Source organism: Protopterus annectens, chromosome 2.part0 (genome assembly GCF_019279795.1).
Source record: "Protopterus annectens isolate FY-2018-M chromosome 2.part0, PAN1.0, whole genome shotgun sequence".
NCBI classification, from domain to species: Eukaryota; Metazoa; Chordata; order Ceratodontiformes; family Protopteridae; genus Protopterus; species Protopterus annectens.
The window spans coordinates 1,107,868,568-1,107,896,231 of NC_056728.1; the positions used below are offsets into that span (position 1 = coordinate 1,107,868,568).

The following is a 27,664-nucleotide window of genomic DNA, read 5'->3' on the forward strand; positions in this document are numbered from 1 at the left end:
TACCCACAAGCAGCTGTGGCTCACCCTCAGTCTCACTGTTACAGAGTAGCTCCCTCCTTGAAGTAACCACCTCACCAGTCCTGGCTGCAAGTATGCAGTCTGCCTGGGTCTCCGCAGGCTACCAGACCCACATGCTTGTCTCCTAGCCTGGCTGCACGTAACTGTCTTTCCCACTTACTGGCTCCCTCACCTTTGGTTCTCTACCTTGCCTCTGTGGACACCTGTATGCCACATGGCCCCACTGATTGCATTCAAAACATTTAACCCTAGCTCCTGGACATGTACATGGACTACTGGCTTCCCCTGCTACTGGCAGATTCTGCTGTGGAAGTCTGTGCTGCCCACCATTGGTTCCTTTAGATCAATGAGCAGTACTGGGGGTCCCCTTCCTGTGCAGGGCTGCCCTGCTTGCCAGGTATACATCTCCCTTCTTCCCCAACTCATCTGAAATAGTACGTTGTCTATCAGCTAACCAGATCCTCATGTCTTCAGGCAAAGTGCTAAGGGCTTATCCCTCACCAAAAGGTCTGCCAGCCCTTCAAAAGTGGTGACCTGACATCCACTCACCCACCTATGGAAATAAGTGCTCAATTCAGCAACATATTCACACATACTTTCATCTGCCTTGCTTCTATGCTCACAAAATGTTTTCCTATACGTTTCAGGTATTAGCTTAAAACACTCTAATAGACAATTTTTTACAGCAGTATAATCAAAACACGCAATGTTAGACATTTTAGATAATACAGTTACAGCTTTACCATGGAGTAAGGGGGTCAGGAACCATACCCAGAGCCCTTGGTCAACTTCATATTGTTTACATACCCTCTCAAACATATGAATGAAACTATCAAAATTATTCCTCTCTTTAAACTGTGGAAGAAATTTACTGACATTTTGTGCTTCTGGGGTGCAGTTACTCCCTTCCCCATTACCTCCATGACTCTGGTGAAGAGTCAGCATCTCCTTCTCATGCTGCCTCTGCCTCTCTTGTTCCTCATCTTCTAGGCTTAGCAGTTTCTCATTCTCCTCATTCTCTAGATGCCTCAGTCTCTCAGCTGCTTCTAATTCCACATGCCTGGCCTCCAACTCAAGTGTCTTTATCTCCAGCTGGATTTTTAAGTCCACTGCAGAAAGGTGGAGCTGTCCATTCCCCAAGGGACTTATATCTCCACTGCCAGTCTGATTGTCCTCCTGGTTGCTGTTTTCTGATGCAGCTGTAACCAAGGCTGCAATCAGGTCTGCCTTAGTCGGGTTTCCATGCACCAGTCCCCTAGCCTGGCACATCTCCTCCAGTTGGCTGATTCACTCTACCCACACCACTACAAGCCAATTAGTATTTGCCAACTAATTAATATGTGATGTGGATATCCCATCTGCCAAACACAAATGTGACTCCCGTGCCCTGGCCCAGCAATCAAGGAGCCTCAATCCTCACCACTAACACCAGAAAGGGCATCTCATATAGGAGGAAATTATAACAAATACACACAGTAAATTGCAATTTCCCTTAAGAGCACACAGAGATCACAGTCAGTCCGGGGCTGGTCACTCCCTTGCTTTCCAGGGCCCCAGTAAGACTCCCCACTGGCACAGCTATAGGGTCTAGGTCTCAGCTAGCTGGGCAAGCTAACATCTCCAGCACCCTCCCTGTCCAACCAGTGCTTCGTGTCCCTGCCCAAGTAGCTGACACACACACACACACACTTTGAGATAAGAGTTTATACAACCACAAAGACACTTCTGGGGAAGGCTGGCACAAGTTCTCCAGCTGTGCCTCTTTTACCCAGACTATATGGTAGAAATCCTGCCACCACCCAGCTAATAATTATCAGCTACTCAAAGGCCCTTAAAAGGGTGTCTAATTATTACTGTGCAATATTATTATCCAATTGGTAGTATGACTAAACAGTCAAGGCTTATTAGAGTGACTTGGTTCAGTATCCTTATATACATGCAATGTACTCTTAGAGTTTAACTTATCTCTACACAAAACAGCCACAGTTGAAAGGTTTTAAAATATTTAATAATACATAATAAAAACACAAGACAGTACTTCTTACTACACAGTGCTAGTCAAGAGTTCAGAGATCACAGAGAAATACTTAAAATAATTCAGTAGTACAGTTCTGACATCACAGAAAAACACTTAGTGTAATCTTTCTAGTTCCTAGCTATTTTTAAAAGAAAACACAAGTCAAACATAACTTACATAAGACAACAGGCAGTGCTGTGAGTTGGATAGCCAAGAAAAAATGCTTCATAATCTCTGGTTCTCTCTGTTTAAATTGAAATTGCAGTTCTGATAAACATTACATCATTCTTTACACCTTCCTGGGATTCCCAGGCCAACATAAACTGCATCTACATTCTTTTACACCTAGATAGAAACCAGAGCAATAAAAATACATTTGCATGTTTAAATCTAGCAATCTAACTCTTGGTTAAAACAATAGAAAGAACGTGCTAGCCCAGACAGAATGACTCTGAATCTTTAACTTCAAAGGACAGACATGAAGTAATTTTAACTTCAAAGTACAGACATGAAATGCTTGTCTTAACTTTCATTCCAGCAGAGGGCAATGTTGTTACATTTTTTTAAGTTCAACATTTCACAGCGCATTCTTTCATTTAAGAAAACAAGTCTGTAGTTCAACATTCATATTTACAAATGACAGAATTATCTATAAAATTCTGTATGGCTAGGCTGGCAGCCTTCATTCATCTCTATTTATGCATTTTCCATATTTCTTGCCTTCTCATCTGATCTTTCAGCTTGTAATCTTTCTTATGTCTTTTTGGCACATTCAGTTGCTGACTGTTTTTATCTACTTCTGGTTTGATTTCCACTCCTGCTTGATGCTGATTTGGTTCTGGTGAACTAAGTAGGGAAGTCATCTTAGATTTATTTTCCTCGTGTTTTAAAACTTTCAATATGTTTGGGTCTTGCGAGGTCAGCAGATATGTATGCAGTCCCACAACTGCAGATCTATAGTATACATGTAATCAATTTTGAGAAAGCCCATACCTCCTTCATAGCAGGGACTTTAAAGTCTTGGTATGCACTGATTTTTATAAATTATTTTATGAACATGAAGCATCCTTCTTGTTTTCCAGTCAAACCTATACAACAACTTTTGGGGCTAGTCAGCCACTCCAAAATCATAACTTAGGACAGGAAGAGCAAATTGGTTTATAACTTGAACTTTGTTTCCAGATCTCAATGTTGTTTTCATTATTAATGTAAGTCTTCTAAAATATTCACATTTGTTCTTGTTTTGTTGTTGATCCTTCCTCAGTTCCCAAATATTTATACACTTCCTCTTGCTCAAATTCTTTTATAAAACATTCTTGTCCCAAACAGATGGTTTCCTGGTACTGCAGTTTTCCTGCTTTAAAGGTTGTTTTTGCACATTTATGGGCGTACCTTCATTGAAGGTTGTGCGTTAGGGCCGGCAACTCAGCACATAAAAATCAACTGCCAATCATTAGCGGACCGGAGTTCCGCTGTGGCGACCCCTAACCAGGAAAAGCCGAAAGACACAACAACAACAACATCAAGACCAAAGGACATTCTTATATCATCTGAAAATATTTTGATCACTTGCAGTTGCGCTTTCAGTTCCTCATCTGAACTATGCAATTTTAAATCATCTACAAAAAGAAGACGAAAAGTCTTTACACTTTGCTGTTTTCTGGCAGCCAAACTGTAGCTATGACCTAATCTGTTAAGTAGACAGCTTAATGGGTTAAGGGCAAGACAAAAGAACAGCAGTGACAGAGAGTCACCCTAGAATATCTCCCTTTGAATTTGTATCCCTGGAATAATACTTTGTCCTTTATCATGGCTTAACTGCAAAGGTTTGCCACAGTTTCATGGTTGCTGTAATGTAATCGATCAGTGCAGGGTGTATCATACACTTTTAAGCACTCTTTTATCCATGAATATGGGACACTGTCAAATGCTTTTTGGTAGTCTACCCATGCCATACTTAGATTCTTCCCCTTTTTTACAGTTCTGCATTATGACTTTATTTAACAAATGATCCTTTGTTCCACATGGCTTTCTTTTATTACCCTTTTGTTCTATTGCCATGATTGAGTTTTCTTCTAAATGACTATAAAGTCTGTCAGCATCAGTTCCAGTGTATAGTTTATACATCGTCAAAAGGCAAGTTATTGATCTATAGCTTGCAGGTTTGCTCTTAAGAAGGAATATTGTTTTTCCTGTTGTTAACCAGACTGGTGTCTGTTTGGAGTGTGCATATAAATAGTTCTTACTTATGGCTAAATCTTCATGTAAACATGTCAATACTTTTAGCTAGAAGTTAGGTACTGTATCTGGGCCTGGGATTTTCCATTTGGGACTTTTTCTTAACTTTGTTTCAGTCTCTCTGGCTGTTACTTCATCCCATTTTATATCCTGTACATTTGAACTTCTTATTCTTTCTTTTACTTCTTCTATCCATTCAGCATCTTTGTTACATTCACAGGATCTTCATAGATATTTCTCCAAAATGTATCGGTTTCTTCTTTTCTTGGTGGTTTAATTCCTTTTGCCTTGTTTTCCATTTCTCTATAAAACTCTTTTGGTTCATCAATGAATTTCTTATTTTGTACTTTCCCTTTATATTTATCTGCATATCATCTAAGTTTTTCTGCCTGTGCTGATATTTTTAGTTTATTATTTGTTACAGTACATGTTAGATCCTGATCTATTCTGATACTGTGCATTGCTTTTATCACATTTATCTTTCTGAGTATTTTTGTTGATCTGTTCCCTCTTCTATATTCTTCTAACACTGACACTTCTTGTCTTAATTGCTTTATTGTTTTCTCTATTTGATACTTCCATGATGGCATTCAACATCATTCCCTTGGGAGATGCTAGATGCTCCCCTTGTACAGTCACAGTGTCCCTGTGTGCAGCTTGAGAGATGGCTGGATTGTACCCATTACTGTAGACACCTGTGAATGTTTTAAACATACAGAACATCAGAGTGAATCCAGTGAAACATGCTACTAGAGGGGCCATATGGAATGCAAGGCAGGGGTGGTCATGCAGGAAATGAAGTTCCACCTAACCTTATTTTCGGTTATGGAAAGCAAAGCAGGGGTGCTCATGCAGGACATGAAGTTCCACCTAACCTTATTTTCAGTGCAGCAGGATAGTGTTGCAGGTGTAAACTTCCTATGAAGATAATTGTGCATTGTGTCACCTGAATCACCCTATTCTTGGTCTGTGTATGAAAAGGATAGGTAAAATGTCTGATAAGTAGCACTAACCTGGTCTATCATCCACAGAAACAAATGGGGGATTTGTGGTTGAATTGCACTAGACGGGACCTCAAGAGCTCCTCCACTTTTGTCAGTAGGGTTGGAACTGGAGAGCCATCTACTGTTCTTGACCCCCCCCCCCTAGATAGTATCAACCTTTCACTTTGCCCATTTGATTATATCAGTAAGGTATCACCAACATTGACTCATTGTTTTGTTATGGGCCTCCCTCCACAGCATTAATGCCATGTGACAGGGGTCGCCTCACAACAGCCTTGCAGACTGGAGCTGTAGCATGGATGCAGCACTGCTACATATTCGACAAGTAAGCAGTAAAGACTGTTCAGCAGCTCAGTCCATCAGATCAACCATCTCTAATGATCCTTGTCTCACTGATGTATGCAGTCTTTCTGCACTCTTTTAGGTGTGTAGTGAATACATATAAATACCACCCTCTGTTTCTTTCCTCTGTTGCTTTCCTCTGTTGCTTTCCTCTGTTTCTTTCTTCTTTTTTTTTCCTCTTCTTGTGCTACTTTCTATCTCCACTTCTGAATCTAGTGTTTAGGTTTCCTGGATAAAAAGTTGCAATCTGGTTGTAATTTGCAGGAATACTAAGCTTAAAACAACATTTCTTTCTGATAATGTATGTACCTTCTTTCTTTGTAAGTACTTTACTGCTTCACTTGGGATTGTATCTGTGGCTTATTGTTTCACTTTGCCTTATAGCTAGATATGGTGATATAAAACTCTCTTTTTCTAATTTTATTAAATGTAATGAGAATATTTATCATGTACTCTCTGCTGCATTCCTTATACATATTTTTAGCTTCTGGACCAAGTCATGACTGAAATAAATCCATTTTAAATATTTTTCTAACAATTAACACAGAAATAAATAATTAAAAAAATAAAAAAGGCTGATATTTCAGCTGAGGAAATGTTCTTGAGAGTTAAACTTCCCACAATCAATAAAGCAACCTGTTATGGTTTATTTGTTTGACCATAGGTCAGTACAGCTCCCAGAAATAGTAAACATGACAAATGAAATATGATAACAAAATTAATATGTAACTATGCAATATGTTAGCCGATACAGACCGTCATTTAAAAAACACCATCTGCTACTTCACCATTATAAATTAAGGTTGTCTGAGATGGCAAAAAGTAAAACTGCATGCGTTGGTTCCTTAGCAATGTATGTAATGTGACTGATTATTAAAAATCTGATTTAGTACATGTTGTTTGTTCACATCTTTTATATTACATAAACATGTGTGGTGCATAAAAACCCAAACCATGTTGTGCAGGGTCCCTGCTCTATGCTTGCATAAATCATAGAGGTCTGAGACAGAAGAAGGGTGTCATTTCCAAACAAGGAGGCTAAAATTATTTTATGAGAGTGCACATTTCTAGCTATACATAATTCTATATGATTGCCATTGTGAGCCCTGTCCATGGCTAAAAAAAAAGAGAAAAATAGATAAGGGGACCAGTCCACATACTTGATAAAAACATATGTTAAAATATAATAAATATAAACATGCAGTTAACCTCTCTCACTGGTGTGTGTGTGTGTGTGTGTGTGTGTGTGTGTGTGTGTGTGTGTGTGTGTGTGTGTGTGTAAGAGGCCATGAACAGTCAGAGTAGACACAACAATCAGTCAGAGGGATTGGGTTTGAGTGCTAGTTGAGACACACACTTCTCCAGGACTTTGTCCCTAGATTTTAACTAGGGACTATGCTTCCAAAGGTTTCTAATTGATACAGTAATTTATTTCAGTCCCAGTTTAGGGAATCTATTAATGCATGTCTTTTTTTCCTGCTCTTTGTCTGAATGATTTTAGCTTAGATTGCACCAAGGTTGTTAAGAGTTCTCAGAAGTTTGACCATATGGACTGTTTCCAGTATCAGTGCACATATGCCATGGCCTTTACTGCTAAGTCTCAATAAGCTTTAGATAAAGAAACACAGTCATACTAACTAGTTGTCTACTTTTCCTTAACCCCAGTCTTTACTTTGTAGAGTAAAAGTTTCACTGTCTGGTGCTACCAGGACTTCATGGTGAAACAGCTGTTATAATAAATACTAGTTGTAGTCAAGCAGTGTAACAATCAGCTCTAGTACATTCACTAGTATTCCTTAAGGCCTCAGAGGAAATCTCAATCCCATATGTATCCATTGTTTTAACAGAATACATTTTATTTGAGCTCCAGAGAAACACTATTCAGACAGTCTTTTACTCAAACTTATGCCCCTGTGGCATATCTTCCTTCTCGTCAACCCACTGCAGCTGAGTTCTGATTATGCAAGTATTAAATGAACGTTATGTGCTGCTCTGCTTAAATGCCACCAGACATCAGTTATAATCACTCATGTATATTAGACACATGATGGCAAACTAATTCTTTTTGTGGCCTTGTTAACTTTTACAGAGCTAACCATCTTTTTGCCAGTAACAGACTACAAGATGACTACTCTGTGTCCTGCTTGGTGGACTCCTTTAAAGCCATTGTTCTACCACAAGACTATGTATAACTCTACCACCCTCTGGATTAACAACAGGACATGTAAGCATATAAACAGCAAGGACAGTGTCAAATCCATCGTTCCCCTATAGCAAAGGGAAATGGTTTCATGGCCAGTAAAAAAAAAAAAAAACAGAGACAGTCAAATGTAAGGCAGTACTTCACACTCACAAAAGAACAGTTGCCTGTGAAGGTACTTTATCCCATGTAACACTCTGTCATCTTTATCATACAACCTTCAATTGTGTAAGAGAAAGTCAACCTTCACAGGTTTAAATACAATTTCTAACTTCATTACTCAATTAAACCCCAACAATTAAAATACAATTTAATGTTGTAATTTAAAATACTTAACCACATTTAACTTTCATGATGAATAAGACCAACTAACTTCTGCATTTAGTCCTTATGACATATTCAATTACATATATGGCTTCATATTTAAGTAAGAACTGATTCTCATCTCTTCCATCAAAACATTTAGCAACTATTAGCACAAAATTCATCTTAAATTAGAAGAGTTTCCTGCATGATGCTAAATGATATACGCTGCAAATGAACTTATAGGAGATATACTATTAATGTTTCGGATTTCCTCTTATAGTCTTCTTTTTAATCCTTTCACGGTTTTCCAATACACTATCAAGGTGGTGTATAGTACTGTATAGTTGCAGTATACTCCATAAATGACATTTGAGTAAAACAATTATAAAACATTCAAATCATACTTATCAATAATACTCCAAACGTTACTTTCCAACATTATAGACAAATGCTGCAGTTGTCACATTTCCTCATGCCTTTCAAATTTCAAAAGGAGTAACAACTTTTCCCACCTTATTAGCTGTTACCAAGTTGCATGAAAATACCTCTTCATTGGGTAGAATTGCTATAACCTGTAGATCTGCTCGTAACATTTTCCAGTTTTTGAATATTATTTGTTTGAAAGCTGAAATGTTACTGTAACTTGCCGCCCGTCCTGCTTAACCTCGTATTCGGGTTTAATTGTATTCATTATCCTCTTTTTCTTCTAATTGTTCTTTTAATTATTTTGCTCAGATTGATGCATGCTAAAATCTGTCAGGTCCAAACTGTACCCTATCTACAGAACTTTCCACAGGCTTCTTTTGGTTTCTCAAAATCAAATGCCATTATAGTGTTCTTTCATGCCATTACAAAGTCTGAATGGGGAAACTCTAGTAACATTCTGTAACACTTTTGGTAAATCTAACACCCCAATAATTGGTCTGCACTATGACCTGGCTATATACAATTTCTAACCTCATCTTTCAATTAAACTCCACCAAATAAAAACACTGTTTAATCTTGTAATTTAAAATACTTAACCGCATTTAACTTTCACGATAAGTGGTTTAAATGCACAAAAGAAGTGAGGTATACATGAGTTATATCCTGTTGAACTGGATATGATTATTACGCTCTCTGCTCATAGATGATAAGACTGTAAGCAAATCATTTACTCAGGCTAGTACTCCAAGGTCTTCTGTTGAAAAGAAGTGTTATGTCTAATGCATATACTTACAATGATACTAAATACAAAATAAACATCAATTGTAAAATAGCCATGTCCAGCACCTGGCAACTGAACTCTTTCTTAACACGCTTTATTAAATTTTAACATCACCCAGTAGAAACGGTGATCAAAGGTTACACAGAACAACAGTGTTATGGAACAACTGGTAATGTGCCTCTCTTGGCCCCCCCCCAACAAGGGAGCATCCACTGGGACAGTAGGAGACAACACTCAGCCTTGTAGTTGCATGTCATCTGTGCTGCAGTTCTCGACCTGACATACACTCTGCCATAATCTCTGGTATCACAGACAGCACAACAGCTGATACACATCCCCTCACCCTCCTTAAAGGCAAGTGGGCATAAGCCCTTCACTGACTCCTCCAGTGCTAGGGCTGGTAATCGAATCCTGGTCACCTGGGCTATACACTGAGTCCCTTCCCTCTGTGCCATGAAGCCAGCCTTTATATCCTGGTGTAAATATTTCTTTTGTATCTTAAACTAGATACAATCAGAACTGTACAGTGTGATATATCTGTCACTAGAACATCCTGTTATTTTAATAATTCTTCTATATCTAGAATATTTAACATTAAGAGAAATGCTATACCAATGGTTCTTACCAATGTATGACACATGTGGACCTGCTACGTCATTATCAGAAGCCACTTGTGGGGTGGATGCACTGTGAAACCCAGCAAATACGTCTGCCTAAGGATGTAGCTCCATCCCTTGGATCCTTTAAATATATATTTTCCTTGTTAAGGAGAATGTGTGGCTGCAGTCACTGTCTGATATTGTCACTCCTTACATATAAAGACATCCTGACAGCTGTACAAACTACTGTCCTGTGGGTATAACCCTGATGTAACCCATGATGTAATATTACGGAAAGACTTTTCATATTTATTTTGTAGCACCATGGAAATGTGGGAAGAGGGAGAACATATAAACACCGTGTGGCGACATTCACTCCTTATAACAATGGTAGGGAGGAGTAAGGCGGCGACATTCCCACACAGATTCAGAACCAAAATCAGGAGAAGGGAGTTGGAATAAAAACTTCAAAAGGAGCCATCGCCTGGTTGTAGTTAGACTTTAAAAAGAATCTTTTCATTTATCAGAAGCACACTCCAAAGATAGGTAGCAGAAACCAAATACCATAAGTAGTCTAGGGACTAGGATTAACTGACAGAAAATGTTTAAGTTAAAAAAAAATCAGCCCACGACAGACATCATCTCAAACAAGAAGAAGCATTAGCATAGAAACTGAGGCAGACACAGCAAAAGAAAGGATTTGTGAAAGGGACATCAGAATAAAGTAACTACAGAAAGTAAGGTAAGCAAGAGACTGTACAGTTCTGAGCCTTTTCTGCTCATTTAAAGAGAGAGAATACAACTGAAGATGGACTCTAAGCAGTAGGAATATCTGAACCAAGAAGAAAGTGAAATAGAATACATTTTGTTTTGGAATACTCTTTGAAATAAAAAGATAACATAAGAAAGGAAGAGCAAGCGACAGGGCGGTATCCAATCAAGATACGTTTGGAGGGAGCAACCTTAAAGAAGAGAGCACTCGTGATGCGTGTAGTAATGAAATTAAAGCAGAAAGTGATTTTGCTTTTGTTTAGGACTCCCTTTTGCAGGGGAAGATAGAATAATCTATACTGCCAATATTTTAAGTGAAAAAAATTACACCTTCCACCCCAAGCCAGGTTACTGAAGAAAGTGATCCTGAGTTACTGGAGTTACAACTAAATTACATAAGCTTTAAAAAGGCATAGTGGGAAGATAATACTTTCACTAAGGCAAAAGAGAGCATAACTAAAGTTGGATGGGACTACCCTGAACAGGATACTCTAATTACTTCTTAAGCATATCTTATGTTAAAATATGAGTTTTATATAGATTGTACAAAGAGAAGAAATTCTGCATCAATTACTAGTGCTAAAATCTTTTATAATACTTGCAAAGAAGCTAGTCTATATTCACTCGGTAAGAAATCCACTGGAACACACTTCGCAGGAACTGGAAATAATTAAACTCCCAAGCAGAAATAGCGTAAAAAAACTTTATTCTCCACTTTCATCCATTCCTGTTTTTTCCTTTCTTTCCTTTCTTGTGTACCTTGCAACTGTCATTGGGACTTTTTTGGAATTTTTTCACTCAGTAAGAAATCACTCATGGATGGACAAAAATAAGGCAAGGATTTTAGCCAGATTTTACTGGCCATCCATAATGACAGTGACAGAGCACTCCCATGCTTCTTGTCTATAATGTCAGAAAATTGCATCTCATCCTGGATATAAAAATCTCTCAATGGTGTTGCCTATCACAAAAGTACCATTTAAACATCAAGAGAGCAGGTCATAAATGCCCTCTCTAAGGACAAAAGCACAGCATCTATGGGACCTGACAACATCCTAGGCTGCATCTTACATGGGCTCCAGCAAGAATTAGCAAAACCATTGGGTACTCTTTTCAATCATAGTCTAAGCACCGGCTTTATCCCACCTGAATGGAAAACAGCCACCATTATCCCCTTCCACAAAGGTGGTCCTTCCATTGACCCCAGGAACTATAGACCTATTAGCCTGACTAGCCTTATCCGCAAGGCCATAGAGTGAATCATCATGGACCTTATCAACAAATATACAGGTAATCTCCAAACACTTGACCCTACTCAGTTTGGATTTGTCAAAGGGAGATCATGCCTGTTAAACCTGGTGGACTTCTTCAAGACAGTCACCAGTGCCCTGGATGAGGGGAAAACTTTACATACAGTCTGCCTGGACTTTCCTAAGGCTTTTGACACTATTCCGCACTCAGCCATTATTGACAAACTCATCCAGCTAGGTATCAACCCTTATACTGTTAGGTGGGTTACTAACTGTCTCACTAATGAAACTCATACAGTCAAAATAGGGGAAGCCACCTCCAACAACAGACCCGTAACCAGTGGTGTTCCACAGGGATCAGTCCTAGGACCTCTACTGTTCAGCATCTATTTCTCTAAAGTACAAGCAAAAACTAAAGATCTGTGGCTAGCAAAGTTTGCTGATAAGCACAAACTGGGACTGGTCATAGAATTCACAAATGATGTCAACATCCTACACGATGGTCTTATGCAAACAAATGACTGGTGCCAAATTCATGGCTTTGAACTCAATGCAAAAAAATGTATTATCATCCATTTCAGTAAGAGTGATGTTCCAGCTAACTATCACATCAACAGAAAAACCCTAAGCATGCACTCAGTGGTGAGAGACCAGGGCACTCAGGTTGACAGCAACCTTATGTTTGATCACCATGTCTCCACAGTGGTAAAAAGGGTATTCTATATTGCTCATCTCATAAGTAAGGGAATTGCGTGCAGAAAAAAAAAGTTTTAACCTTCCTGTACTCTTCCCTCATCAGGTTAGTAATTGAGTACAACAACCCTTTTGATATGTACCTTTCCAGACACCTGCAGCAATTGGAGAGACCACAAAAGTTCCTCACAAGGAGAATTCAAGGTCTTCAGCACCTGTCCTATGAGGACCATCTGAAATCACTGTTGCTTTACTCTGTTTCATACCGACTACTCAGAGGTGATCTCTGCATTGTATAAGGCAATCTTTGACTCTGCTTTATTGGAAATTCTGCATATCCATAAGTCCAATGGCTCATGGGTTACTCACTCTAAAGACCTTAACCTGGTATGTGACATTAATAGAACCTGCTGAAGGGACAGATTTGTCTCCCAGAGGTTACCACACCTGTGGAACAGACTCCCGCTTCATGTCAAGCAGAGCACCTCTTTGTCCCTCGTCAAGTGCAATCTGGGGGCTTGGAAGGGTAACTGTAATCTCACCATGGGGGTTCTACCTGTGTCCCTCTTGGAGAGGGGTGATAGATGCTGATCATGGAAACAAGAGCAGAACTTGGTTAGACTTGTTAGGGCTTAGGGCATTAGACTAATAACCACCTATGATCCTATATGTCTGTGGAAATCATGGGGTCATTAATAACATCTATCAATGGGTATAATTATATACTAGACATAAAGGACTATGATATCAAATTTCCAGAAGCAGTGCCATTGCATACCTCTAATGCTAAGGCTATCGCTAGGGAACTGGTACTGTTATTCCTAAGGTGGTCCTTATTCACCAAGGCACTCATTTTTTGGTAAGGGTACGCACCAGTTATGGCAAAGTTTTAAAGTCAAATAGTTGAAGACAGACTATATGGAAGCAAAACAGTCACTATGTAAAACTAATTGGAGTGGAAAAACTGTAGAAGGAATGTGACAAGTTTTGAAAGGGAAACTGTTAGAATATAAAAAAAAAATCAAAACAATGTTTAACATCAAGATGTAGGTACTCAAGGTCAGGATATATTTCCATAAGAACAGGATACTTAATTAAGATGAGAAAGAAAAAATACAATAAATGGAAATAAGTTTGAGCCATAACTTTGAAAAGTGAAATAAACAAACTGGAAGACAAATTAAACATAAAGTGAGACATAGTCAGGAAAAAGCTGATGAAAATGCAATATTAACCACAGTAAAAAAAAAAACATTTTATAGATATATAAGCAGTGGAAAGAGTAAATACACACATATTGGCAAGTTGTATGCAGATTCTAAAATATATTCTCAAACACAAAAGATTATAGATCTATATTTAAAAATATTATGCAAAACAATTTTGTTTGACAAAGAGGGTGATAAATTGTGCTAGTAAGATCCAGCTAACTTCAGATACTAAAATTAAATTAGATTATATTGAAAATAACTTTGTACATTGAACCCAAACAAAGCACAGGGAGGAGAAGGAATTAGTAATAATGACCTGGGAAAACTTCAGCATGAATTTACAGTACCATTATATCTGTTATTTACTAGTTTTTTTAAGTGCAGGGAGAAACCTTGAGATTTCAGATGTGTACTTGTTAAACCCATCTCTGAGGAAAAGGGAATAGGTCAAACCAATAATCATACAGACCCATAAGTGTACTTTCTTGTTGTGGAAAAATAATGGAGAAAGTTATTTTGGATAAATTATTGTCAATACTTGAATCCATATATCAGCATGCATATGTTGAAAATAGATGTGTAACTACCTGGAACATGATGTTCTATAGTTATAAAAACAAGCTAGAACTTCCAATGAGTGACTTCCCAAACCTTCTGTAACAGAGGCACATGAGATATATGCAAATGACCCTTATGAACATCAGGTGCTTCAGCTATATGGCAATTCTGATTGCCCATTTCTTTTACATTTGTAATCATTTTAACAGACAATTTCAGATCAATAAACCCAAACACCACTATCTATGGATATGCATATTTCATCCTTGTTATGATCTCATCAGCATACCATAAGTAGAGTGTTTAACTAAGCATAAGAAACACAGGGTTGTTATACCCAGCTGATGTCCATTATTGTTAGGGTGACTGCAAAATATTACAACTAACAAATTAAAACAAAGAGTTAGAAGGTCACACTGAAAAAGCAATCAGAAAAAAATAAATGAAAACTCCAGCAAAGCTAGAACTTCCAATGAGTGACCTCCCAAACCTCTTGTAACAGAGGCACGTGGGATATATGCAAATGACCCTTATGAACATCAGGTGTTTCAGCTATATGGTGATTCTGATTGCCCATGACTTTTACATTTGAAGTCGTTTTAATGGACAATTTCAAGCCAATAAAGCCAAACTCCACTAGCTATGGATATGCATATTTCGGCCTTGTTATGACCTCGTCAGCATAGCATAAGCAGATTGTTTGACTAAGCATAAGAAACACAGGGTTGTTATACCCAGCTGATGTCCATTATCAGAATTGCCATATAGCTGAAACACCTGGTGTTCATAAGGATCATTTGCATATATCCCATGTGCCTCTGTTACAGGAGGTTTGGGAGGTCACTCATTGGAAGTTCTAGCTTGGCTGGAGTTTTCATTTACTTTTTCTGATTGTTTTTTCAGTGTGACCTTCTAATGCTTTGTTTTCATTTGTTAGTGGGAATATTTTGCAGTCACCCTAATTATAATGGACATCAGCTGGGTATAACAACCCTGTGTTTCTCATGCTTATTCAAACATTTTGTTTATGCTATGGTGATGAGGTCATAACAAGGCTAAAATATGCATACCAATAGCTAGTGGGGTTTGACTTTATTGACCTGAAATTGTTCATTAAAATGACTTCAAATGTAAAAGTCATGGGCAATCAGAATTGCTATATAGCTGAAACACCTGGTGTTCATAAGGGCCATTTGCATATATCCCATTTGCCTCTCTTACAGGAGGTTTGGGAGGTCACTCATTGGATGTTCTAGCTTCACTGAAGGTTTCATTTAGTTTTTTCTGATTGTTTTTTTCAGTGTGACCTTCTAACTCTTTGATTTAATTTGTTAGTTGGGATATTTTGCAGTCACCCTAATGATAATGGACATCACAGGGGTATAACAACCATGTATTTCTTATGCTTAGTCAAACACTCTGCTTATACTATGCTAATGAGGTCATAACAAGGCCGAAATATGCATATCCATAGCTACTGAGGTTTGGCTTCATTGGCCTGAAATTGGCCATTAAGTCAACTTTAAATGTAAAAGTCATGGGCAATCAGAATTGCCATATAGCTGAAACACCTGATGTTCATAAGGGTCATTTGCATATATCCCATGTGCCTCTGTTGCAGGAGGTTTGGAAGATCACTCATTGGAAGTCCTAGCTTGGCTGGAGTTTTCATTTAGTTTTTTCTGATTGGTTTTTCAGTATGATCTTCTAACTCTTTGTTTTAAATAGTTATAAAAACAGGTATAAATAAAAATGTGTGCTGTGATGTCATTTATATAGACTTAACTTAAGCCTTTGATAAAATCCTACATAAAACACTGACCAATAAATTAAAACAACTAAGTATTGATGTACTCCTTATAAGATATATAGCTGCATGGCATACAAACAAGACATGGCAAGTATCATATAGCAACTGGGCAAGTGAAATTTGAGGTTACAGTCAGAGTGCGTAATAGGTCTCTGTGCTAGGGCCATACTTGTTTAGCCTGTATCTTTCAGATCTATCTTTTTCATCTGAGGTGTTCTACAGTCTGTATGCAAATGACTTGAAAAAGGGTAAACAAAATACATTTGTTACAGATAGGGCATATCTACAAAAGCACTTGACTAAATTGACCATTTGGTCACAGGAGAATAACATTCTGATAAATACATCAAAAACAAGGCATCTGTGATTTGGGCAAAATAGACTTATTTAAAAGAGCACACAGTGATTGAAATTGTACATTCATTTAAGGACCTGGGTATATGGGTAGATCCAGTTTTAAGTTTTCCTAATCATATCAACCAAATACTTAATGATAGGTTGTATAAAACATTTATAAAGTCTAGAAAATCAGAAATGATGAAATCATTGTTTGAAGGTTACATCAGATTCAGACAAGAGTATGGAATAATAATATGGAAACCTTATAAGAAAACTAGCATGAGTAAAAAAAAAGAGTACATCAGAAATATAACATGGCCATCCATGGATGTGAACATTTCAATTATTAGGCAAGATTAAACTATTTGGACTTGTACAGTGTTTCATACAGATATTTAAGAGGAGTCATTATATGGGTATATAGGGCAATTAGGAACCATTACCTCTGGTAATGCTTGGGGTTATCAAAGAGTAACAGATAATCATTAAACAGCTTGTATAGGAGATTAAACAGCAATAAAATTTGTACTAACTGGTTCTCTGAGTGGGTAGCTGATGCAAAGAATAGATTAATTATATTAAAGCAAGTATTAGCTTAGATGTTTTTAAGAACAACTTGGACACATTATGAGAATTATTGTTTTGGTATATTGGCAGTCTAGAAGGGCATTGGTATGTATGTATGTCTGTATGCATGTTTGTATCAATTTACCATTCTCAGACTGTTGGAGTAGAAGAAAATTTTAATAAAGCACTGGAATACATGCTGATGAAAGTTATGAAAGTTGTGGTTGCAGATGGCAAAAATAGGGACTGCCTGTTACCCTACCAACCATTTGCACTGAGATAGGTGTCATAAGGTTCAACAGAGTTTTCAACAGAGCTTAGGGCCTCATCCAGCACAAGGTGATCTAGGCAGCTGCCTAGGACCTGGTGCTGGCACTGGAGCCTGTAAATGGTCAAAAAGTCTCATGTGCTTATTTTTTGGCAACAGCTGCTCTTCGTCTCACTAATATAGCATTGGACTTCCACTCTCTCTAGCTCCAGGAAGTCTTCTTCTAATTGACTCTATACTTAAGACAATGAGAGTGAGGAGTGATGCTTTCTGGAGCTTCAAATTCAATCTGCAGTGTTTAGATTGCTATTACCCTTTCTGCTTCTGACAGATTTATTAAGCATGGTATATGGATTTTACTATGGCACCTTGCCTTGGATTGCTTGCCACAGTGTTCTGCAAGCAGGTAATTGCAACTGTTTGCTATTTTGCAGCCAGGAAAGGAAGGTAGGGTATGTGTATATTGAGAGGTTTTTAGTGTTTTTTTTTTTTTTTTTAATTACAGACTCCATGACTACTTCGGTTGCTGCCGATATTATCATGGAAGCAGCAATGTAAGCACTCTCAGGGCCGTGCTCAGCAATCTCTGTTCCCCTCTGTGAGTATTTAACCATTGCAGAAATCAAAACTATGTGCGCCAAGCCATCTGAAGCAGATAAATTACATATTATTGTGTGGAAGCTGAAATGTAAGTATTGCCATCTCTGTTGTGGAGTCATACCATTGACATTAAGATGATTCCCATGGTGGCTTTTGACAACTGATGTGTGTGTGTGTGTGTGTGTGTGTGTGTGTGTGTGTGTGTGTGTGTGTGTGTGTGTCTCAATATACACATACCCTACCTTCCTTTCCTGGCTGCAAAATAGCAAACAGTTGCAATTACCTGTTTGCAGAACACTGTGGCAAGCAATCCAAGGCAAGGTGCCATAGTAAAATCCATATACCATGCTTAATAAATCTGTCAGAAGCAGAAAGGGTAATAGCAATCTAAACACTGCAGTGTAAATACTTAGTAAGCAGGACTGTCATCAAATGAGCCACGTTCTTTGGGTATGACACCTGGTTTTCTTGCTCATTGACTGTTGTCAATGTGTTTATTATTTGGCTGTGGATAAAATGGACAGCATGAAGTCTATGAGGTTAATATATTAACTATGAATATTTTTTTAATTTAGCTTACTTTTCTGTAGGCACAAAGATGGGAAATGCAATGTATTGGGCTACAGCTGTTTGTCTGATCATTATTCATCTGTACTAAGTAGATGAGCTGTTAACAAATCAATTCCCATATTGCAAGGTTCGATGCTCGCAGCCTTCTTTTGTCTATTATGTTACTCTAATCAAGTCACTTCACTAGACGGGGCTCCTACAGTACCCCTGAAAAGGGATAATTGTATGCAGTGCACTGTGCCAAAACGTTAGCAAATGACTATGTTTGTCTTTTGGATTCCTGTCCCTTTCACATAGCCAATAATTAGATATTCACTATATGCTATTTGTCTAGGAATCCAGCCAATCTCTTGTAGTTTTATGGGTTGCCAGATGCAGTCTCAGTAAATTTGAAAAATGTGAGTTTCAAGGGGAGAGAAGTTTACTGTTGTTTATACCAATTATGCTTTCAATGTGAGAGTGTTTTTTTGTTGTTGTTGTTTAGCAAATGTCTGTCACATTTTTCAGTAAAATTTGAAAAAAAGTTTAAATTTAAATCTCTGTTCATTATAAAAGTAAAGAGAAAAATACTATGCACACTGACAAGTTTGGACAGTGTTTTATAGTAAGTGGTGAGAGACAAACAACTAATGGGTATTGGTACGGCCGGGGGGGGGGGGGCTGTCCTTTAGTCTGCCTAGGGCCCCATTTGATCATGATCTGGATCTGACTAAGTTTGCCCCATTTGAATTTATGTATAGCAGTAATCCAAGAGTGCTGCATGACATTGCTAAGGAAACTTGAGAAAAGGGAAATATTTCATTTAAACTGTGATAGAGCTCATAATATGCACAGTAAAGGAGCACATGCAGACAGTTTAGGATATGCAACAATGAGCTTATAGTAAGAATGGTCAAATTCAAGAATTTAAACCTGCAGGTCAGGGGCCATTTGAGGTGATGAAATGAATAAATGTAGTAAGCTATAGACTTAGACAGCCAGGAAAGAGAACACTGGAGCAACTTTACCACATTAATGTATTGGAACCATGGCATGGAAAAAAGCAGGAACGTCTCCGTAGAACGTCCAGCCTGAAGTTCCAGGAGTCCCTGCCTGAAACACAGCTAGAATAATCCTAGTTGAGAGCACAAAGGCATGAAGTGAGAACATTTTTGTTAAGAAATACAGGTGGAATGTTTTCAGAAATACATGGGAGAATTAAACTACTATAATTCGATGTACAGACAATACCTAGTGTGAAGGTTAAAGTGAGACCTGATAGAGTACCAGAGTCATAGAAAAAAAATAGTAACAGATAGAAAAGTCACAGGGTGACTGGAGCAGCTCAGTAGTCCTAGTTCCTAAACCTGATGGAAGTGTTAAATTTGACAGAGTTTAGGGAACTAAGGAAAATTTTGAAGTTTGCTAGCTGTCTCATACACAGAATTTATGAAATGATGGACAAACTAGGAATCTGACAAATGGATACTGGCAACTACCACTAACCCACTCTGCCCAAGAAAAACAGCCTCTGTAACCTCTGATGGTCTCTTTCCATGGATAGTGTTACCATTTGGCCTAGGTGGAGCCTCAGCTTCCTGTGAGAAGACAATGGATAAAATACTGATGCCCCACTCATGTTATGGTGCATATGCGGATAATGTAACCCTGCACTCATTCATTTATTCATTCATTCAGAAGACTGGGGGTTAACTTGCCTAAAGTGCAGGCTCTGTTAGAATCCATTAGACAGACAGGCTTGGCTGCGGATGCAAAGAAAAATAAACTGGGTACAGTACAAGTTAAAAATGTAAGGTAGTATTATAGGAAGAGGGATGGTAAGACCACAACTAGAAAATATAGAAACCAAACAAATGGACAGTACCATCTTGAGAAAGACAGGTGAAGGCTTGTCTTGGACTAGCTGGTTAATGCAGAAAGTTTTTGCCTAGTATTGTGACTATTGACTGCTCTTTGATCTCACAAGGAGAAAAGCTTCTAACAGAGTGCAATTGTCTTTTGTGGCAGATAGAGTATTTCATCAACCAAAAGAATTATTTGTTCTGAAACTGAGCTAGCAACTCCTGCTTTTACTATAAAGGTTACCTTATATAACGATAAGTCAGTGGTAGCTTTGGGGGCAGTGCTATCCCAAGGCATTAGTGGAGTATATAGGTTCATAGGTTCATAGGTGTGTATTAGGCTAATGGCCCTGGAGCCTTTACAAGCCTAGTCCATAGAAGTGCCCTGGCATCGTGCCATCCTTTGTTAGTTCCCAGTGCCTCTATCAAGTAGAGCCACTGGAGTGATCCCTGGGGTGAACTTTCTATTACCCATCCACTCATCAAGATTTCTCTTGAAGAGGGCCAGTGAGGTGCTCTGCTTGACATGTATGGGAAGTCTATTCCAGAACATGGGCAGTCTCTGGGTGAGGAACCTTTCCCTCCAGCATGTTCTGTTGATTGTGGTAATGAGGTTGAGGTCTCTGGAGCATGTGGTGTGGAGGGATTGGGATTTGTTTAGATGTAGTATTTCTAACAGAGCTGGGTCAGACATGGCTTTCTAAGTCAAGCAGAGATCACCTCTAAGTAGGCGATATGAGACAGAGAATAGCTGGAGTCTTTGGAGTCTGTCCGTGTAGGACACGTGTTTAATGCCTGAGATCCTCTTTGTGAGGTACTTCTGTGGCCTCTCCAGCTGTTGCAGGTGTCTGGTGAGGTACATACCAAATGGGGCATTATACTCAATGATTGGTCTAATGCGGGAAGAGTAGAGAGAGATGATGATCTCTTTCTTCCTGGATGCAAAGCCCTTGGTAATGAGATGTGCCACATAGAAGGACTTTCTGACCATAGTGGCAATGTGGTGGTTGAAGGAGAGGTTGCTATCAACCTGTGTCCTCAGATCTCTTATAACACCTTCAGAGTTCAGTGGACTCCCATCAATGTGGTAATTAGTGGGAACTGAGTTTTTACCAAAGGGGATGACAACACATGCTTTGGCATTAAGTTTAAGGCCATGGTTTCGACACCAGTCATTGGTCTCAGTGAGGCCTTTCTGTAGGATGTCTGCATCACTTGGGGAGTTAATAATAGCTCCCAGCTTGCAGTTGTCTGTGAATGTGGTCAGCCAGAATCCCTTTTTGCTGGCCTGGACTTCTGAGAAGTAGATGCCAAACATGAGAGGACCCATATCATCTTCTGAGCTGTTTCAGCAGGAAGATGTGAATGCAGAAATGAGATAGCCAACTACTGAAAGACAGTGTGAACTATAAAGTGAGCATTTGTTAAGAAATACAGATGGTGTTTTCAGAAATATGTGGGAGAACTAAGCTACTATAATATGATGTACAGACAATACCTAGTGTGAAGTTTAAAACGAGACCTGATGGAATATCAGAGTCATAGAAAAAATTAGTAACAGAAGTTCAAATTAGGCATGGTAACAGATAGGGCATGTTTTGGCCCCTCCAAAATAGTTAAGTTGGCAAACTAATGTCAATACAAAATTGAACCAGTTGGCACCATCCCTGCAGCCCTTTCAGTATACAGTGGACCACAAACCTTGTCTAGCTGTCAGAAAAGCTAATAGGTTTCATGCAGAAAAGGGAGTGCAGTTGCAACTTGGTTATGGAAAATGTAAATGTGCCTTTAAATGTGTACACAATTTATACTGCAGTATAAAGAGTGGGAATATTCTTACAGAAATTAGTGAGATCTCACATTCTTCATTGCTCCATGTTGGGGTACAAAACAGAATAGCCTTAAGGGCTAACTTCCGAAGGTTCGCTCCTCAGATAGAGGCTCAGCTAAACAAAGACCTAGAAGTGGAACATTGAAGAGCCTTTTTAGGGTTAACATGTTTAGTATAACCTGTAACATGTAGATGTAGAAATGATTGTTTTTAGAGAACAGTCGTACAGACTAAAACACTGTTATGAAGACACTTTTTGCTTTATTTTGATATTGCAAATTCAAGTAGACTAATATTTTAGTTTGTGGATTCCTGAACAGACCTGTGATTTTATATATGTCTTGCTGGACGCCTGTTTGGAACTTACAAGAGGTCTGGATTGTAATAAATTAAATATAAATGAAATACCTGGTACTCTGAGTTTGGAAATCAGTATCATAATGAGCAGTACATCCAAAAGTCAGGAACTACTTTCCACATACCCCATAATACCAGATATTTCATTTATTATATCCCAGATCCTCATATACTCAATTTAGTTTTTAAACAAAGACATATCTTATTTATATCTTATCAGTAATGAAAATAATTTAACATAATCTAAAATACAAAATGTAAATTTCACATAACAAAAACTTAAGATTGCCTTGTGCATCCTCATATTTTTATTTATACACATTATAAAAAAAGAAGCCGCCACACATCAGCTCTAAATTTATCTGGGTTAGTGCAGTGTTATAAATCACTGTGGAAATAATGATAATACCAGTTTGTTAACGATGTAGCCACACTGGACACACTGTCCTGCTTCAGAAGTGGCCTGGGAGCAATATCTGGTTAAGTGACTTTCTCAAGGTCACACAGTAGGCAGATGAAAGCTGAGGAAATTTAACTCTGTATCACAGGAACTACTGCTAACATCCTATATATATATATATATATATATATATATATATATATATATATATATACTCATAAAACAAATATTTACAGGAACATTATGACATAACACAGCTTAATTTTTGTAGTCTTGCATCATAGTCAGGAAATCTAAATTCTTCTTGGTGCATTAGTCGTCAAGTGTCACTCTACAACAGTAATTAGAAGTCCACAAACTCTCCAACCCCCAGAGCTGGATTCAGCACTAGGTGACCTAGGCAGCTTCCTAGGGCCTATGTTGGCTTGGAGGTGGGGCCCTGATTTGCTAAGAAAAATTAAAAAAAAATTCTTCCACAAACACAAAACAGCCCCAGAAGCCTTGTGAGTCATTACTGTGCTGACTGTAACTAAGACAAGAAAACTCCAGAAACTTTAGCATTAGGACACATCCTAACAAAACCTCACACAACATCTAGACATTCCTCATGGGAGATTTTGAGTAGCAGCAGCACCTGTTAGAGTTAGATTGGCAGTAAGGAAGCACAGTGTTCATTTTAATGCTGCTTCTAATGTCTGCAAGAGAATGTAGAACTTACAGCAAGCAGGGATGCACAGGGTATATCAGGAGATTGTAGCACTGCATTAGCTGAGAAACACAATGCTCATTTAGTGGAAGATAATTGGGACATGATCTAGCAGGTCCTGACATTTGAAATTGGTACCTAATGGGCTACATTATAAGCATACAAAGGTAACCAATTTAAAGGCATATTTATGCCAAAAGTGCTTCCTTCCAATTCTACTTTACCTGCATTGAATTTTCATCGTTAACAGACATGAATTGTCCAAGAGTTGGTATCTCCTTAGACCCCCCACTTCCTTGTCTATAATTTTTTTGCCTGATGACATTACAAAGTGCACAAAAACCTGCCCTTCTTCATTAGAACCCAATCTTTTTTCATAACCTAAGAACATCAGCAACATAGAAAGTTACTCCATTGCTATGAACCCCTTCTAATAATCACTGCATGTCAAACTTATATATGTCCAACATCAGGCAAGACCAAAATATATGTTTCCATGAGCCATAATACTCCTGTGTTTCTTCCCTAACATATTGGAGTAGCTTGTATGGATATCTGTCTTAACCTAGCATCTATATAAAAAAAGGAAAGCAAACCTTTTCTGGCAAACATCTGAAATTTCCTAGACTTCCTATTGTAATGGGCATATTTTTATCTGGGAAGCATCAAATCTCCTGTTTCGATAACCCAGCTCTGCTTCACTTTAGATAGTACTGCAGCTTTTAATTCCCTCAAAGGTTTAAATGTACTGTTAGTTACCTTTCACTCATCACTAGTTTGCTTCCTGTTTCCCTTAGTAATGAGTCTCCATGGCACACAGGGATGGAGCCCTGACTGCAGCCTAGTGGACTGGGCACTCTAGGAGCCTGGGGGAGGAATGAAGGAGTGTATCTGCTAAACTCATGGGGTGGGGGTTGCATTCACTTGGAACAGAATGAATGGTGTGATTTCCCCAGTACAGCATGTAGAAACCACAACTTGTATTTCATGGGGAGTGGCAGGGCTGCTGGGGAGAATGTCATCCCTCCATGATACTTCACTGAGTGTGCGGGAGCGAATAGGGAAACACTGCAAATATGTTGAACTACCCTTCATGACTGACTAACTGATGGTCCCTCCCAGCTGACCCTCACCTCTGTATTGGGGAACTAATGGCTTCATTGACCAGGAGAGACAATGAGGACAAAAAGAACAAAAAAAAGTTGATGAGGTAGTTCCCAAAACAGCATTAAAGTTCATTACCTGTGTTGTACCAGCTACTTCATCATATTCTATTCTGAAGACATTATAGAATCCAAAATGTTGCCTTACATCAGGTCACACAGACATGAGCTCGCCATTTCTCATACTTCAAAAAGATTAATCTGTTCATTTAAAGCATTGTTAGTGAGTCAGTGAGGAAGGTATGTATCTTGAGAACTCAGGTCTTCACAGATTTACATATTATCCAAGGGATGAAAGTAAAACCTTCACTTATATTCATATGCTGGTACTGTTGGCCAAATCATTTAAGGAAAATGCTGTATTATGTTCATAGATTAGTACTAGGCTAACTGCCCTTGTGGGCATATTTAAACCTAGCAGATCACCCTATGTGAGAATCAAATCCTTCACCTTGTGTTTATAAGGTAAATATCTTAACCATTATGCCAACTTCCCACATTTGTCAGTGTTACTCTTAGATGAATTAAACAACACCTGGAAGTTAGTTTCATCAATCTTTTTGCACTTAAAACAGCCATTGAAAAGCATTCAATTCTCCCTGACAGTAAAAGTCACAAGCTTCATTGAATTTTTTCATAATTTGTGTACTATGTTGTTATTATTTATTCTGTCATATTTCCATATTATTTTATTCCTGGGCTGTGTTCAAAAATGGTCCATTCAGGATCAGAATCAGTGTTCTATCCTGGTTAACAAATACAAATAGACTGATAAATAAATAAACTTTCACAGCATTAGCAGCTTTGATAGCCCTTCTTATCCCTTAAATGTAGTCATTCACTTATAAACACTGAAACAATAGGAAAAAGAGAATAATATTAATATTATCAGTAGAAACACTCCTTTAATCACTTATCCAAAGCAGTACCAGCACTAGGCAGCAAATATATACCCAACATTCAGTCATTGTTTTCCAAATAAAACAACTGTATGTGGGTGATTACATTAAGTAAATGCTTGAACACAAACAGTCAGACAGACATGTAAACTCTTTCTGCCCAAGGAAAGACAGCAGGAACTCCACTCCCTAGAAGCGCTCTTCTCCCTAGAGAATAACGATGCTGTGCGGTTACTGAGACATAGGCTCATAGGTGTGTACTACGCTAATGGCCCTACAGCCTATATAAGCCTAGCCCAAGAAATACCCTGGCATCATGCTGTCCTGAGTTAGTTTCCAGTGCCCCTGTAAAACAAGGCCACTGAGGTGATCCTTGGGGTGAACTGTCGCCCGACGTTAGTTTCCCATGTGCCTGTCAAGCAGAGCCATTGAAATGATCCTGGGGTTGAATTTCCTATTGCCCATCCACTCATCGAGATTTCTCTTGAAGAGGGCCAGTGAAGTGCTCTGCTTGATGTGAATGGGGAGTTTGTTCCAGAGTGTGGGAAGTCACTGGGTTAGGAACCTGTCCCTCCAGCATGTTCTGTTTAGGGTGGTAATGAGGTTTAGGTCCCTCGAGCATGTGGCACCGAGGGATTGGGATTTCTTTAGGTATAGCATGTCTAACAGCTCTGGGTCAGACATGGCTTTGTAGGTCAAGCAGAGATCGCCTCTATGTAGGCGATATGAGACCGAATATAGCTGGAGTTTTTTAAGTCTGCCAGTGTAGGGCATATGTAGGGCATATGTCTAAGGTCTAAGATCCTCTTAGTTAGGTATTTTTGTGGCCTTTCTAGTTGGTGTAGGTGTCTAGTGAGGTACATACCAAATGGGGCATTATATTCTATAACAGGTCTTTTTTCCTGGATGAGAAACGTTTTGTGTTAAGATGTGCCACATAGAAGGACTTTCTGACCACAGTGGCAATGTGGTTATCAAAGGAGAGCTTGCTGTCAACCTGTGTCCCCAAGTCTCTTATCAGTCTTTTGGTGTTTAGTGGACTACCATCTATGTGGTAGTTCATGGGCACCGAATTTTTCCCAAAAGGAATGACAATGCACTTTTTGCCATTGAACTTAAGGTCATGGTTCTTGCACCAGTCATTGGTCTTAGTGATGCCTTGTTGTAGGATGTCTACGTCCTTTGGAGAATTGATAATGACTCCCAGTTTGCAGTCATCTGTGAACTTGGTCAGCCAGAGTCCCTTTGTATTGGCTTGGACCTCTGAGAAGTAGATGCCAAACAGGAGAGGACCCAGAACTGAACCCTGTGGAACTCCACTTGTAACTGCTCGGTAGTCAGATTTAGAGTCCGCTACTTTTACAGTGTGGGTTCTATCAGTGAGGCAGTTGGCTACCCATATTATGATATAGGGGTTTATGCCTAGTTTAGTGAGTCTATCTATGATTCCTGAGTGAGGGATGGTGTCGAAGGACTTGACAAGATCTAGGTAGGCTGTTTGAATACGTTGCCCTCATCCACAGTTCCGGTGTCAGACTCAAAAAAGTCTATCAGGCTGAGTAGGCATGATCTATCTTTCACAAACCAGTTTGGAGATTCCCTATGTCCCTATTGATAAGGTCCATGATGATGCGCTCCATGGCCTTACATATCAGACTCATCAGGCTAATGGGACGGTAGTACCAAGATCTGTAGTCACTCCCCCTTTGTGGAGCGGGATGACCATAGGTGTGCACCATTCGGCAGGAACAAAGTATGAAACGAGGCTGTGATTGAACATAGTACTCAGGTGTGGTGTCAGTTCATTCTGTAGTTCATGTAGGACACAGCCCAGGATATTGTTAGGTCCCATGGAAGCTGTATTCTTGGCTTTGGACAGTGCGTTTTTTACCTGTGTAG

General features: G+C 38.8%; 1 long non-coding RNA gene across 1 annotated transcript in view; it reads left to right on the plus strand.

Moving 5' to 3' along the window:
• LOC122793359 overlaps positions 1-27,664 on the plus strand; it is a 660,422-nt gene that overhangs the window by 486,062 nt on the left and 146,696 nt on the right. The window lies entirely within an intron of this gene.